Below are 13,933 nucleotides of genomic sequence, written 5' to 3' on the forward strand. Positions count from 1 at the left end.
ACTTTGTGTTTCATGCCAGATCTGTTTGGCTCAGTTTTCCATGACGCACGTAAAAAACCGTGTGCATCGAAAGGGAACGGAGTGCATACGGATGGGGTTTGTTCAGTTTTGTCCCCATTTAAAATGAATAGGGAGAAAACTAAAGCGTTTGCTGTGGTTTTGAGATCCTGTCATGGATCTCAAAACTGTACAGCAAAATGCAGATGTGCCGACTTGTGCCGTACATTTACAGTGCACGTTGGGCCTAATATAGGCATATTTCAGGCCCATAAATGATTCTCTATGTATCTTTGACCATATACCCTTCATCAATCTCACAGGGGATGTGCCATCAGCTAATCATGGTGGGTCCAGCTTTTTAGACTGTATTCACCTGTGCTGTTGTGAGTTTGCTGTCATTTTATTCATTTATTTATTTTTTTGCAATATTTTTGTTTTATTTTATTTTTCCCATAAAAATTACGGTAAAATATTTAGCTGCAGTTTGTGAATGTTTTGTTGCTGAAGAAAACTTGGAATGCTAACTTTCAAACCAGACTATGCTCTCTGCTACGAGTCCAGAGATGAGGGCAGCTAAAGCAGCCTTCCTACCCCCTCCACCTTCCTCAGCTCGGGCAAAGCGGTTGGTGAAATTCTCTGGAAAGGCTAACAGTCTGTTTATGTGATACTTATTGTTCTTGTTGGCACATGTATATGTCATGTTTTTTTAGACTTTCTGTAGAAAGCAAAACAAACTGATGAAATACTTCATGAGAGCTCCAAAGGTGCACTCGATGGGAGAGCTCCTCCAGTTCTCCTGCTGATACATAAGCATCTGCTGTGCAAAACTGGAGATTCTTTATCTCTTGTTACCTTGGCAACTAAGTTCACGTAAAACCCATGAAATATTTGAAATATCAAGTGTAACTGATTGCAGAGCATCCTTCATAATGCACACGAGGAAACAGTTTTATAATTTCTTATGTATCTGTTAAAGCAGCACTCCCATCACCGCTATTGCCTCCTGTTGCTCTGCTGTGTCCTAGGAACAGAACAAGGAAAATAACGAAAAGTGACGCATTCTGCACGTAGCAAAATACTAACAAAGAGAACCCATTGGGGGTCATTTACAAACCTTTTTATACCAGGTTTTGGCATAAAAATAGTATCAAGACCCATTTTGTGCGACTTTTTAAACACCTGTGCAACAATATTTTGTAACATAGGCATTTTAAAGTCTTCCTCACCGATTGCAAGTAGCGGGGGTCGGGCCGGGACCCCTCTGCCCCAGCAAATTTATTGTCATGCCTAAAATGAAGTGTAAGAGAACAGTAAAAACTACTCCAATCCCTTACTGAAGTGCGTCTAATTTACTATGAGGTGCGTTCTTCGTCATAAATTAGACTAATACTCTGGCAACGCAGGGGGGAAAGCCAGTCTTTGTAAATAACCCTCATTGTCTATAATGGTTTCTGTAAAATTTTCGATCGGGAGTCTGGAATTTAAAGGGAACCTGTCACCAGTTTTATGGTGTCCTAACTAAGGGCAACATAAATAAGTGACTGATTCTCCTAGCAAAATGCTGGGTCACTTTCTTTAATTGGCCCAGTCAATCTGCCAACATCTTGTATTGAAAAGCTCCAGCTGATAATGATGAGTCATGAATATTTGAGCTCCTGACTCTCCCCGCCCACCTGCTGCTGATTGACAGTTATTTTCCATATGACTCAGCAGCAGGTGGGCAGGGGAGTGGCTATAGCTCTGAATTAAATATACGCTGGACTTGATGACATCACGCTGGACTCAAATCAGCTCATTAGCATGCGGCATCTTTGTGTGTATATTATGAGGTAACCATCTGTCACACCAGTAAGTGAATACATCTAAGGCACTTTTTAGTAGTTAATGATTGTATATAATTAGTTAGATTATAATCAAATATCCACATGACAGGTTCCCTTTAAGTAGTGAAAACTCCTCCCTGCACGGAATCTGCGACAGAGGCCTCAAGCGGAGGATCCAGAGCAGATGTGACCTTACATCTTTCAGTGTAAAAAGTCTTTTACGTGTTGGGTTTTTGTGATTTGGTTTATGTACCGGTATTATTTTTCAGCACTTTTTGTAATTCTGGCAAAGCAATGATTATTTTTTTTTAAAACAACCACGCACCATTCAGGTACAGTCTTGCAGGAACAGACGCATTTTATCACTATGCCGCCTCCTCTATTGGATCCGTCTAGGTGTCTCTGGTATAGCAGAGCAACAAGGCTGCTTTCCCTTGTTACTGGGGCTCCTTTGGATGCTGTCCTTCAGGGTCTTCATGGGTATGGGCTGCTTGAGCAATCCTTCTGCCTGCAGAATTGATATGAATAAGTGCAATTTTGGTTACTAACAAAAGATTTTCTCTGCTCGTTCACATAAAATCCATTAAAGGGGTTGTCACTTCAGCAAGTGGCATTTATCATGTAGAGGAAGTTAATGGAAGGCACTTACTAATATATTGTTGTTATCAATATTGCCTCCTTTGCTGGCTGGATACATTTTTTCATTACATTATACACTGCTCATTTACATGGTTACAACCACCCTGCAATCCAGCAGTGGTGATCATGCTTGCACACTATAGGAAAAAGGGCCGGCCTGTCTGGTGGCCGAGACCGCGGGACCTCACATAGGTTGGTGCTTTTTCTATAGTGTGCAAGCATGACCACCACTGATGGATTGCATGGAAACGAGCAGTGTATAATGTGATGGAAAAATGAATGAAGCCAGCAAAGTAGGCAATATGGATAATAACAATACAGTAGTAAGTGCCTTGCATTAAATGGGTTGTCCGGCTCCAGGCAGCCCTGAGTTTTATGCTCCGATGCTCTCCCTTGCCCTGCTCTGATCCAGATAAGGCCAGGTACAAACGCTCCGGTCCATGGCAGGTTCTAGCCATGAACCTGATTATGCTGGACTTGCCTATAAAACTTTTCTTTCTACCCTTTGAAAATGGTGGGAGCTATTTATCAAGGGACTTGTGACCTATATTTACGTCTAAAATAGTCCCTTTTTGACTAGCCGTGCAACTATGTTAAGTTTTCAAAAGTTGGGCGGTTTGGTGGTGTGTCAGGGGTAGTGCCAGGACTCCAACCCTGGCAAATTGACTAACATTTCCAGGTGTACATGTTGGCTAAAAACGACACCAGCCTGGGGCTGACTTACTTTTTCCACCAGGCACGTGGCTGCTGGACGATTAGCCAAATTTATGATTAGGTGCACACCTCGTCATAAATTAGGCAGCACAAGGGGAAACAAAGACTGGTCTTTGTAAATGTGCCCCAGTATCTTATGTAGGCAAAAGTGGGACACTACAAGGATCTTTGATCGGCTGAATTCTTGGGAGGCAGATTCTGTGTTTCTGGCACAGAATCCACACCCGATTTACATTGTCAAAAGATGCCATCAGAATGGGGCTTAAGAGGCAGAATCTGGCAGAATGAAACTTAATAATCACGCTACTCATTATAATAAAATCTCTCCACAAATGGTATATTTGTACTTCTATCCCCAGCCCCTACCTAGTGCTGTCAACAGTTTTAGCATGGTCAAACCTGCTGACGGACTCCTTTTTAATGGCAGCAGCATGATCTCTGTATGCCTGCCTAATAACATATATCATTAAGTTTCTTATCTTTGCTTGTGCTTTTGATTTATTCCAAATTTGTTGCAATGACTATACCCATTTAAGACCAGAGGAGGTTAGAAGGCTGAAAACATAATTTCAAGATGTCTGTGAAGGTTCTCATTTATCCAGGTCATGGTATATCTGTAAAGAATAAATCAAGGCAACTGGACTTGCTGTAGATTTCTTGAAAACGTTTCACTCGTTCTTCCAACGAGCTTTCTCAATTCTGAGTGACTGTACAAAATAATTTCAAGATGATTTGCAAAGTGCATTTTCCATTTCGTCCACCATGACGGCTCTACTATGAAATTGACCCTTGACCTCTGTAGGGGCAGGAACACAGAGTTTAAAAGGCCACCACCCACTCACACCCTCAGTGTTTCCTGTCCCTACGCGGTCAACTCAGATACCCCTCCTGATGGAGGTGAAGAACATTTATTATTTTAAAAAATACCTGAGGATTTGCATCCTCTTCCTCTGCCCTCCTGCGGTCCAGTCCAAAGCTGGGCAGAGGATACATGTGGAGCCGATCTCGTTCCTGTCTGCAGGAGCCTGTATCTCTCCCACAGCGTCGGTCCCCCTTCCCTACATTGAGGAAGCTGACCGCACGAAAGCAGAAGCATGCTGCACGCCGACTCCTGTAGGAAGCCTCAGCATTACACTCTGCTCTCGGCCGGCAGGAGGCGGAAGGGGCGGAGCTTGGATCGGAGCGCACTGTGATGACGTCAGACGCCGTGCTGACTATTTGAGGCGGCAGTTTCAAACAAGCAGTGGCACATACTGGTCTTCCTCCTGGAGCATACACACACAGATGTCTGCCCCTGAAGCCCCTGACTCCTCTCCAGCCCAGATGGAATCAGAAGTCCCCTCGGCTACTCCAACAGTGAGTTCCCCTGTGGGGAAAAGACAAATGATGTATCATTTTTTCTTGACTTGTTTGATTATCTTGTCTATTGATACCTGGCTGCTCCTCTCTTAGGCTTAGTTCACATCAGCGTTCAGCCTTTCCGTTCTCCTGCTCCGTTATAGGAGCAGGAGAACGGAAAGGACAGAGTCGGCACATAACTGAGCCTATGGACCGCATAGACCCCCATAGACTATAATGGGGTCCGTTAGGTTTCCGCTCAGAAGATGATTTTGGAGCGGAGACAAAAGTTGTGCACGCAGGACTTTTGTCTCCGCTCCAAAATCATCTTCTGAGCGGAAACCTAATGGACCTCATTATAGTCTATGGGGTCTGTAGGCTCCGTTCGGCTCAGTTATGAGCCGAATCCGTCCTTTCCGTTCTCCTGCTCCTATAACTGAGCAGGAGAACGGAAAGGCTGAACGCTGATGTGAACTCGGCCTTTATAGGGAGTTAAAGAGCCCAGAACAAGAACTAAAGTTCAGAGATGTGCAACTTGTAGCAAGGGGCTTCCTGAGAATTATAAAAAAAAAAGCTCTGCCAAGGTTGCATAAATGATCTAATAAAAGAGGAGCAACCATCCATTTTCAGAGGTCAAATCACTTATTCAAAATGAAATTAAGTCTTCTCTGGCCTCCCTCAGATCAATCCCGCCTACACCTCCGGCGAAAAAACCTAGATTGTCGGTCCCATCCTCCTCTGTTTCAGAGGATATGGACGAGGAGGCCTCCACCTCTAGACAGAATGTTGATCTTGACGCTCTATCAGATGGTGAAATCATGGAAGATAGTAAAAAATACTTTTTTTCTTCCGAGGATATGGAGGAGCTATTGGGAGCTGTTAGAGCAACCTTGGGGATTGAGGAGGTGAAAAAACCAAGATCCGTCCTGGATGAAATGTTTGGGGGACTCGGAGCCAGTTGAATGAATGAGAACCTAAAAGACATGATACTGGATGAATGGACCGACCCCAAGAGAAGACTTGGGGTATCCAGAGAATTCAGAAATAGGCTGTTATTCGACCCAGCGGACGTCAAACTATTTAACGAAACTCCCAAAATTGACATCCAGGTAGCAAAAGTAGTTAAAAAGACTTCCCTCCCATTTGAGGACTCTTCACAGCTACAGGACCTAATGGAAAGGAAGGCCGACTCTCTCCTAAAAAAAATCCTGGGAGGCATCTATGTTTGGGGTTAAAACCAACATAGCAGCGACGTCGGTTGCTAGATCTATGTGTTTTTGGCTTAACGAGTTAGAAGAACACATCAAAAACAAAACCCCTACAGAGGACATATTAAACTCTATCCCACTCCTCAGATATGCCACAACCTTTTTGGCGGATGCATCGGCGGAGTCGGTGAGGTTCGCCGCTAAGGATGCGGCCCTCACCAATTCTGCTAGAAGGACATTGATGCTCTATCCCCTCCCCAGGCTTTCATCCACAAAGGCCAAGCTATACTCTATAGCTTTTTCTGGGGAATATGTCTTTGGACCAGTATTAGACTCCATCCTGGAAAAGGCTGCAGATAAAAAGAAGGGGTTTCCGGAAGAAACTAAAAAGAAGCCCTTTCGTTCCTTCAATTCCCAGACTAGACCCTATAGGGGCAAAGGGAAGGGGGGTAGGTGGAGTTACCAAAAAGGGGGAAAAGGCAGAGTGTTCCTTCTTAACCCCCAGAATAAGCATTCAGATAAACAATGACGCCAGAGTGGGGGGAAGACTGGGGAATTTTCTGTCCCGGTGGGAATCCATCACCAAAACTCAGTGGGCTTTAAACATCATACGGGATGGCTACCGGATAGAATTTTCCTCAGCCCCTTCAAAAAAAATTCTGAATAACTTCACACAGCCCAAAAATTATAGGAAAAATCTGGCAAGGGGTCCTTCAGCTTAAAGACTCAGGGGTAGTGACCGAAGTCCCAAGTATGGAAAGAGGAAGGGGTTACTATTCCAGTTTATTTCTGGTGCAAAAACCAGATGGTACCTTCCGCACCATTATAAATTTAACCACCTCAGCCCCCAGTGCTTAAACACCCTGAAAGACCAGGCCACTTTTTACACTTCTGACCTACACTACTTTCACCGTTTATTGCTCGGTCATGCAACTTACCACCCAAATGAATTTTACCTCCTTTTCTTCTCACTAATAGAGCTTTCATTTGGTGGTATTTCATTGCTGCTGACATTTTTACTTTTTTTGTTATTAATCGAAATTTAACGATTTTTTTTGCAAAAAAAATGACATTTTTCACTTTCAGTTGTAAAATTTTGCAAAAAAAAAACGACATCCATATATAAATTTTGCTCTAAATTTATTGTTCTACATGTCTTTGATAAAAAAAAAAAATGGTTTGGGTAAAAAAAAAAAATGGTTTGGGTAAAAGTTATAGCGTTTACAAACTATGGTACAAAAATGTGAATTTCCGCTTTTTGAAGCAGCTCTGACTTTCTGAGCACCTGTCATGTTTCCTGAGGTTCTACAATGGCCAGACAGTACAAACACCCCACAAATGACCTCATTTCGGAAAGTACACACCCTAAGGTATTCGCTGATGGGCATAATGAGTTCATAGAACTTTTTATTTTTTGTCACAAGTTAGCGGAAAATGATGATTTTTTTTTTTTTTTCTTACAAAGTCTCATATTCCACTAACTTGTGACAAAAAATAAAAACTTCCATGAACTCACTATGCCCATCACGAAATACCTTGGGGTCTCTTCTTTCCAAAATGGGGTCACTTGTGGGGTAGTTATACTGCCCTGGCATTCTAGGGGCCCAAATGTGTGGTAAGGAGTTTGAAATCAAATTCTGTAAAAAATGACCAGTGAAATCCGAAAGGTGCTCTTTGGAATATGGGCCCCTTTGCCCACCTAGGCTGCAAAAAAGTGTCACACATCTGGTATCTCTGTACTCAGGAGAAGGTGGGGAATGTGTTTTGGGGTGTCATTTTACATATACCCATGCTGGGTGAGAGAAATATCTTGGCAAAATACAACTTTTCCCATTTTTTTTTATACAAAGTTGGCATTTGACCAAGATATTTATCTCACCCAGCATGGGTATATGTAAAAAGACACCCCAAAACACATTCCTCAACTTCTCCTGAATACAGAGATACCAGATGTGTGACACTTTTTTGCAGCCTAGGTGGGCAAAGGGGCCCATATTCCAAACAGCACCTTTCGGATTTCACAGGTCATTTTTTACAGAATTTGATTTCAAACTCCTTACCACACATTTGGGCCCCTAGAATGCCAGGGCAGTATAACTACCCCACAAGTGACCCCATTTTGGAAAGAAGAGACCCCAAGGTATTCGCTGATGGGCATAGTGAGTTCATGGAAGTTTTTATTTTTTGTCACAAGTTAGTGGAATATGAGACTTTGTATGAAAAAAAAAATCATCATTTTCCACTAACTTGTGACAAAAAATAAAAAATTCTAGGAACTCGCCATGCCCCTCACGGAATACCTTGGGGTGTCTTCTTTCCAAAATGGGGTCACTTGTGGGGTAGTTATACTGCCCTGGCATTTTCCAGGGGCCCTAATGTGTGGTAAGTAGGTAAATGACCAGTGAAATCCGAAAGATGCTCTTTGGAATGTGGGCCCCTTTGCCCACCTAGGCTGCAAAAAAGTGTCACACATCTGGTATCGCCGTATTCAGGAGACGTTGGGGAATGTGTTTTGGGGTGTCTTTTACATATACCCATGCTGGGTGAGAGAAATATCTTGGCAAAAGACAACTTTTTCCATTTTTTTATACAAAGTTGGCATTTGACCAAGATATTTATCTCACCCAGCATGGGTATATGTAAAATGACACCCCAAAACACATTGCCCAACTTCTCCTGAGTACGGCGATACCAGATGTGTGACACTTTTTTGCAGCCTAGATGCGCAAAGGGGCCCAAATTCCTTTTAGGAGGGCATTTTTAGACATTTGGATACCAGACTTCTTCTCACGCTTTGGGGCCCCTAGAATGCCAGGGCAGTATAAATACCCCACATGTGACCCCATTTTGGAAAGAAGACACCCCAAGGTATTCAATGAGGGGCATGGCGAGTTCATAGAAATTTTTTTTTTTTGGCACAAGTTAGCGGAAATTGATATTTTTTATTTTTTTCTCACAAAGTCTCCCGTTCCGCTAACTTGGGACAAAAATTTCAATCTTTCATGGACTCAATATGCCCCTCACGGAATACCTGGGGGTGTCTTCTTTCCGAAATGGGGTCACATGTGGGGTATTTATACTGCCCTGGCATTCTAGGGGCCCTAAAGCGTGAGAAGAAGTCTGGAATATAAATGTCTAAAAAATTTTACGCATTTGGATTCGGTGAGGGGTATGGTGAGTTCATGTGAGATTTTATTATTTGTCACAAGTTAGTGGAATATGAGACTTTGTAAGAAAAAAAAAAAATTCTGCTAACTTGGGCCAAAAAAAAGACTGAATGCAGCCTTACAGGGGGGGGGGGGGAATCAATGACAGGGGGGTGATCAATGACAGGGGGGTGATCAGGGAGTCTATATGGGGTGATCACCCAACTGTCATTGATCACCCCCCTGTAAGGCTGCATTCAGACGTCCGTATGATTTTTACGGATCCGATCAGTCTATCAGTGGATCCGTAAAAATCATGCGGACATCTGAATGGAGCTTTACAGGGGGGTGATCAATGACAGGGGGGTAATCAATGACAGGGGGGTGATCACCACAGTCATTGATCACTCCCCTGTAAGGCTCCATTCAGACGTCCGTATGATTTTTACGGATCCGATCAGTCTATCAGTGGATCCGTAAAAATCATGCGGACATCTGAATGGAGCTTTACAGGGGGGTGATCAATGACAGGGGGGTAATCAATGACAGGGGGGTGATCAGGGAGTCTATATGGGGTGATCAGGGGTGATCAAGGGCTAATAAGGGGTTAATAAGTGACGGGGGGGGGGGGGGGGGTGTAGTGTAGTGGTGCTTGGTGCAACATATTACTGAGCTACCTGTGTCCTCTGGTGGTCGATCCAAACAAAGGGGACCACCAGAGGACCAGGTAGCAGGTATATTAGACGCTGTTATCAAAACAGCGTCTAATATACCTGTTAGGGGTTAAAAAAATCACATCTCCAGCCTGCCAGCGAACGATCGCCGCTGGCAGGCTGGAGATCCACTCGCTTACCTTCCGATCCTGTGAACGCGCGCGCCTGTGTGCGCGCGTTCACAGGAAATCTCGCGTCTCGCGAGAGGACGCACCGGCGCGTCCACCCAGAACAACAGGACCGCCGCAAAGACGCAATCCTGCGTACGGCGGTCCTGAGGAGGTTAAAGGGACTAAACAAAGCGGTCACATACAGAAAGTTCAAGATGGAATCCATAACATCCATCATTCCCTTGATCAAAGCAGGAGACTTCATGATGGCCATAGACTTAAAGGATGCGTACTATCACGTCCCCATAAACAAGTCATCTCAAAAATTCCTCTGACTCGCCCTAGTGGACAGTTTAGGAGAGGTAAAACACTTCCAGTTCACCGTGTTACCCTTTTGGAATCTCATCTGCCCCAAGGGTATTCGCGAAGCTCGTAGTAGAAATGATATCCCCCCTGAGAGCAGAAGGAATAAAAATATTCCCATACTTGGACGATTTTCTGGTCCTAGGACCCTCGGAGCTGGAAACAGCCAGCATTACCAAAGATCTGATGCGCAGATTTTCAGACCTAGGTTGGGTAATAAAGCTAAAAAAATCATGTATAATCCCTTCAACCAAAATGAAATTTCTGGGAGTGATCCTGGATTCAGTCTCCCAGGTTACATCCCTCCCTCAGGAGAAAATAACATCCTTTGGGGACAAAACAAAAAAATTCCAAAGTCGATCTCAGTGCTCCATTCGCAGTTCCATGAGCCTCCTGGGTATGATGACTTCCTGTATAACAGCAGTATCTTGGTCCCAGGCTCACACCAGGGTTGTCCAGTCGTGGATCCTGGGAAATTGGGACAAGAGACAGTGCTCTCTAGAAAAAAGAATCTCCATTCCAAATCACGTAAGATCAGATTTAAACTGGTGGACGAAAGAGAAACCTGCTAAAAAGGATACCCTGGATAAAAAATCCAGAGATACAAATAAACACTGATGCAAGCGGTACAGGATGGGGAGCAAAAATAGGCTCGCTAAATTACCAGGGCACTTGGTCAGGCACCATGACAAAAAGATCATCAAACCACAGAGAACTGAGGGCGATCTGGGAGGTGCTGAAGGTGTCACAACACAAGGTCTCCGGAAAACACCTAAAAATCTTTTCGGACAATGTAACAGCTGTCGCATATCTAAAACATCAAGGGGGCACAAGATCAACAAGCTTAAAGGAACTGGCGGAAAAAATATTCTCCTGGGCCGAAAAAGAATGTTCTCTCCATCACAGCTATCCATTTAAAGGGTACAGAAAACATACAGGCGGAGTTCCTCAGCAGGATGACCATAGATCCGGGAGAATGGGCCCGAAACTCAGACGTATTCCATCAGATCACCAGGAGATGGGGGGGCTCCCCCAGATAGACCTGTTTGCGTCAAGAAAAAAACGCAAAGGTCCATCCTTTCTGCTCCCTGAACCCAAGGGACAACCCTTGGGCAACAGATACATTCTCAATCAGGTGGACTTGGGATCTAGCCTACGCCTTTCCCCCTTGGCCGTTAATACCCAGAGTGCTTCAGAAAATAAGGTTGGACCCAGTCACAGTAATTCTGGTTGTCCCATACTGGACAAAAAGAAATTGGTTCCCAGTACTAAAAGCTAGCTCTGGAAGAAACCCTGGAGAATCCCCCCACAGGAGAACATTATTTCTCAGGGTCCAATTCTTCACCAGAATCCAGGTCTGTTCAAATGATCAGCCTGGATCCTGAACGCGAGGTCCTAAAAAGCAGGGGGCTATCAGAGAAGGTTATAAATGCCCTTAAATCTAGCAGGAAAGAATCACCTCTGTGATATATCTTAAAATATGGAAGAAATACTGTAGTTGGCTGGGCCCGAGCCCTCCGGTAAACTCTTCCCCAAATATTGAGAAAGTACTAGATTTTCTCCAACAAGGTTTAGATCTAGGCCTCAGACCGAGTACTCTAAAAAGTACAGGTCTCGGCCTTGGGGGCTTGCTATGATACGAACCTAGTCAGTCATAGGTGGATAAGGAGGTTTATAAGAGCTGCCTCCAGGTTAAGGCCATCCCTAACCCCTAGGACGCCTCAATGGGACCTAAACTTGGTCCTGAGAAGTCTTACAAGTTCACCATTTTCTCCTATTCAGGAAATCTTGCTCAAACACTTATCATTAAAAGCGGCTTTCCTAGTGGCCATAACTTCAGCCAGACGACTGGGCGAAATCCAGGCACTGTCCTGCCGGGAACCATACCTCTCTATCTTTCCAGACAGAATAGTTTTACGCCTGGATCCGGGTTTCCTGCCGAAAGTGGTGTCGGACTTTCACAGAGATCAGGAGATTATTCTTCCATCCTTTCCCAAAGATTGTCCATCACAAGATCAGTTCCAGCTCCTGGATGTTCGGGATACTATCATACAGTACCTAGATTCAACAAAGGAATTTAGGAAGGATGATAATCTTTTTGTCCAATTACGCAGGTCCAAACAAGGGGAAAAAGGCATCCAAAGCCACCATTGGAAGATGGATCAGATCTACTATTATTTGTTGCTATCAGAAGTCGGGTCTAAACAGCCCCACAAATATAAAAGCTCACTCTACAAGAGCTATGGCTTCTTCGTGGGCAGAGAAAGGGGGAGTTTCCCTAGACAAAATTTGTAGAGCGCCCACCTGGTCGAGTATAAATACTTTTATCAAACATTACCGCATTAATGTTTCGGCTTCTGCGGACTTGGCCTTCGGTCAGAAGGTTCTGCAAGCAGTTGCCCACCCTATTTAGTAATCTGGTAGCTCTCATAGTAGAGCCGTCATGGTGGACGAAATGGAAAACCCGTAATTAGACTTACCGGTAATTCTGTTTCCTTGAGTCCACCATGACTGCCCAAACCCCCCCCCCCCTCCCCCTGAGATTTAAGGAGGGGTTGAGTATGAATTAATACTCAAAAAGAAAAAAATATATATAGGTATATATTGTCTAAGTTCTTGGTAATTTGGAAAGCACTGAGGGTGTGAGTGGGTGGTGGCCTTTTAAACTCTGTGTTCCTGCCCCTACAGAGGTCAAGGGTCAATCTCATAGTAGAGCCGTCATGGTGGACTCAAGGAAACAGAATTACTGGTAAGTCTAATTACGGTTTTTCTGCATCAAAAAATCCATGCGCATCCTGCAGTAATATTCCCATCCAGATGTATGGAAACTATTTTCAGTTGTAGTAATTTCTTCTACTAATCCTGACCTTTACCTTACTGCGCCAGATAAGTCCATGGCACACCCACGTTCAAATATGTACAATTTTCTGTACTGTAATTTCATAAAAACCACAGTAAAAGCTGTATGTAATTACAAGCGATTTGCCGCAGTCCTGTAATGGTGGACCTCTCTGTAGCCAAATGTTATAAATGGAAAGGGGTCTGTCTTGGTAGCAGATTGCTGTTAAATATTTGCACTACTGAATATTACGGTTTTCTTGAATTTGGTTTCATATGTGCATTGTGAATACCAATCTTATTATAAGCCAATCTGATGTAATACCGCAGTGCGTGTTTTTCCTATGCTAGAGCTCATTCTCAGATCTGCGCACAGTCCGATCAGATTCTCATTCAGCCTAAGCTCAAGACAAATGGAATAATACTGCTTGGCAACATTTTCAAGCTCCGTTCCATACACTTGTGACTTGTACAGGACAACACAATTATTCTGTGAAGCAAAGAGCCTTCTCACTCATGCATAAGCACAGCCTGCCAACTGTTCCTCTTCAGATGACCTGCTAAACAGTGGAAATAAACAGTCGCAGGAAAACTGCTTCTTTCAGATATTTACATTGCTTTAAATAAAAACAAACCATGGGAAGAGCTGAATTTTGTGCGAGAGATTATTTCATTGACATTTTGTAAGAAAGGTGAAAGATGGAAAAGGTCCAAGTATGATAAATTCCTGCAGCCATGTACAGTATCTCATAAAAGTGAGTACACCCCTCTAGGGTTGTCACGATACCAACATTATGATTCGATTTCGATACCATAAAAAAAGTATTGCGATACTCTATTCCATTTGATACCACGCTAAAAAAATAAAACGCCAAAAAAGCCGGGTGCATTCCGCATTTTATGGAACATCCGGCCCATAATAGAACAGTCCTATCCTATTTTGTTTCTGTTACGGCGTTCATCGCATATGAGTTTTTTTTTTTGTTTTTTTTTTATAGTTCAGACTTTTTCAGATGCGATACCTAATATGTAAATTTTTTA

At 43.5% G+C, this 13,933-nt stretch overlaps 1 protein-coding gene and 1 long non-coding RNA gene across 2 annotated transcripts in view; both read left to right on the forward strand.

The window, feature by feature from the left end:
• LRRC1 (leucine rich repeat containing 1) overlaps positions 1 to 13,933 on the forward strand; it is a 229,278-nt gene that overhangs the window by 63,644 nt on the left and 151,701 nt on the right.
• LOC120998084 lies at positions 1,929 to 11,003 on the forward strand. Its single transcript, XR_005778294.1, has 3 exons — positions 1,929 to 1,943; positions 4,510 to 4,511; positions 10,905 to 11,003. It is a non-coding gene; the product is annotated as an uncharacterized LOC120998084 (long non-coding RNA).

The sequence above is a fragment of the Bufo bufo genome, chromosome 4, assembly GCF_905171765.1.
Source record: "Bufo bufo chromosome 4, aBufBuf1.1, whole genome shotgun sequence".
Classification (NCBI taxonomy): Eukaryota; Metazoa; Chordata; class Amphibia; order Anura; family Bufonidae; genus Bufo; species Bufo bufo.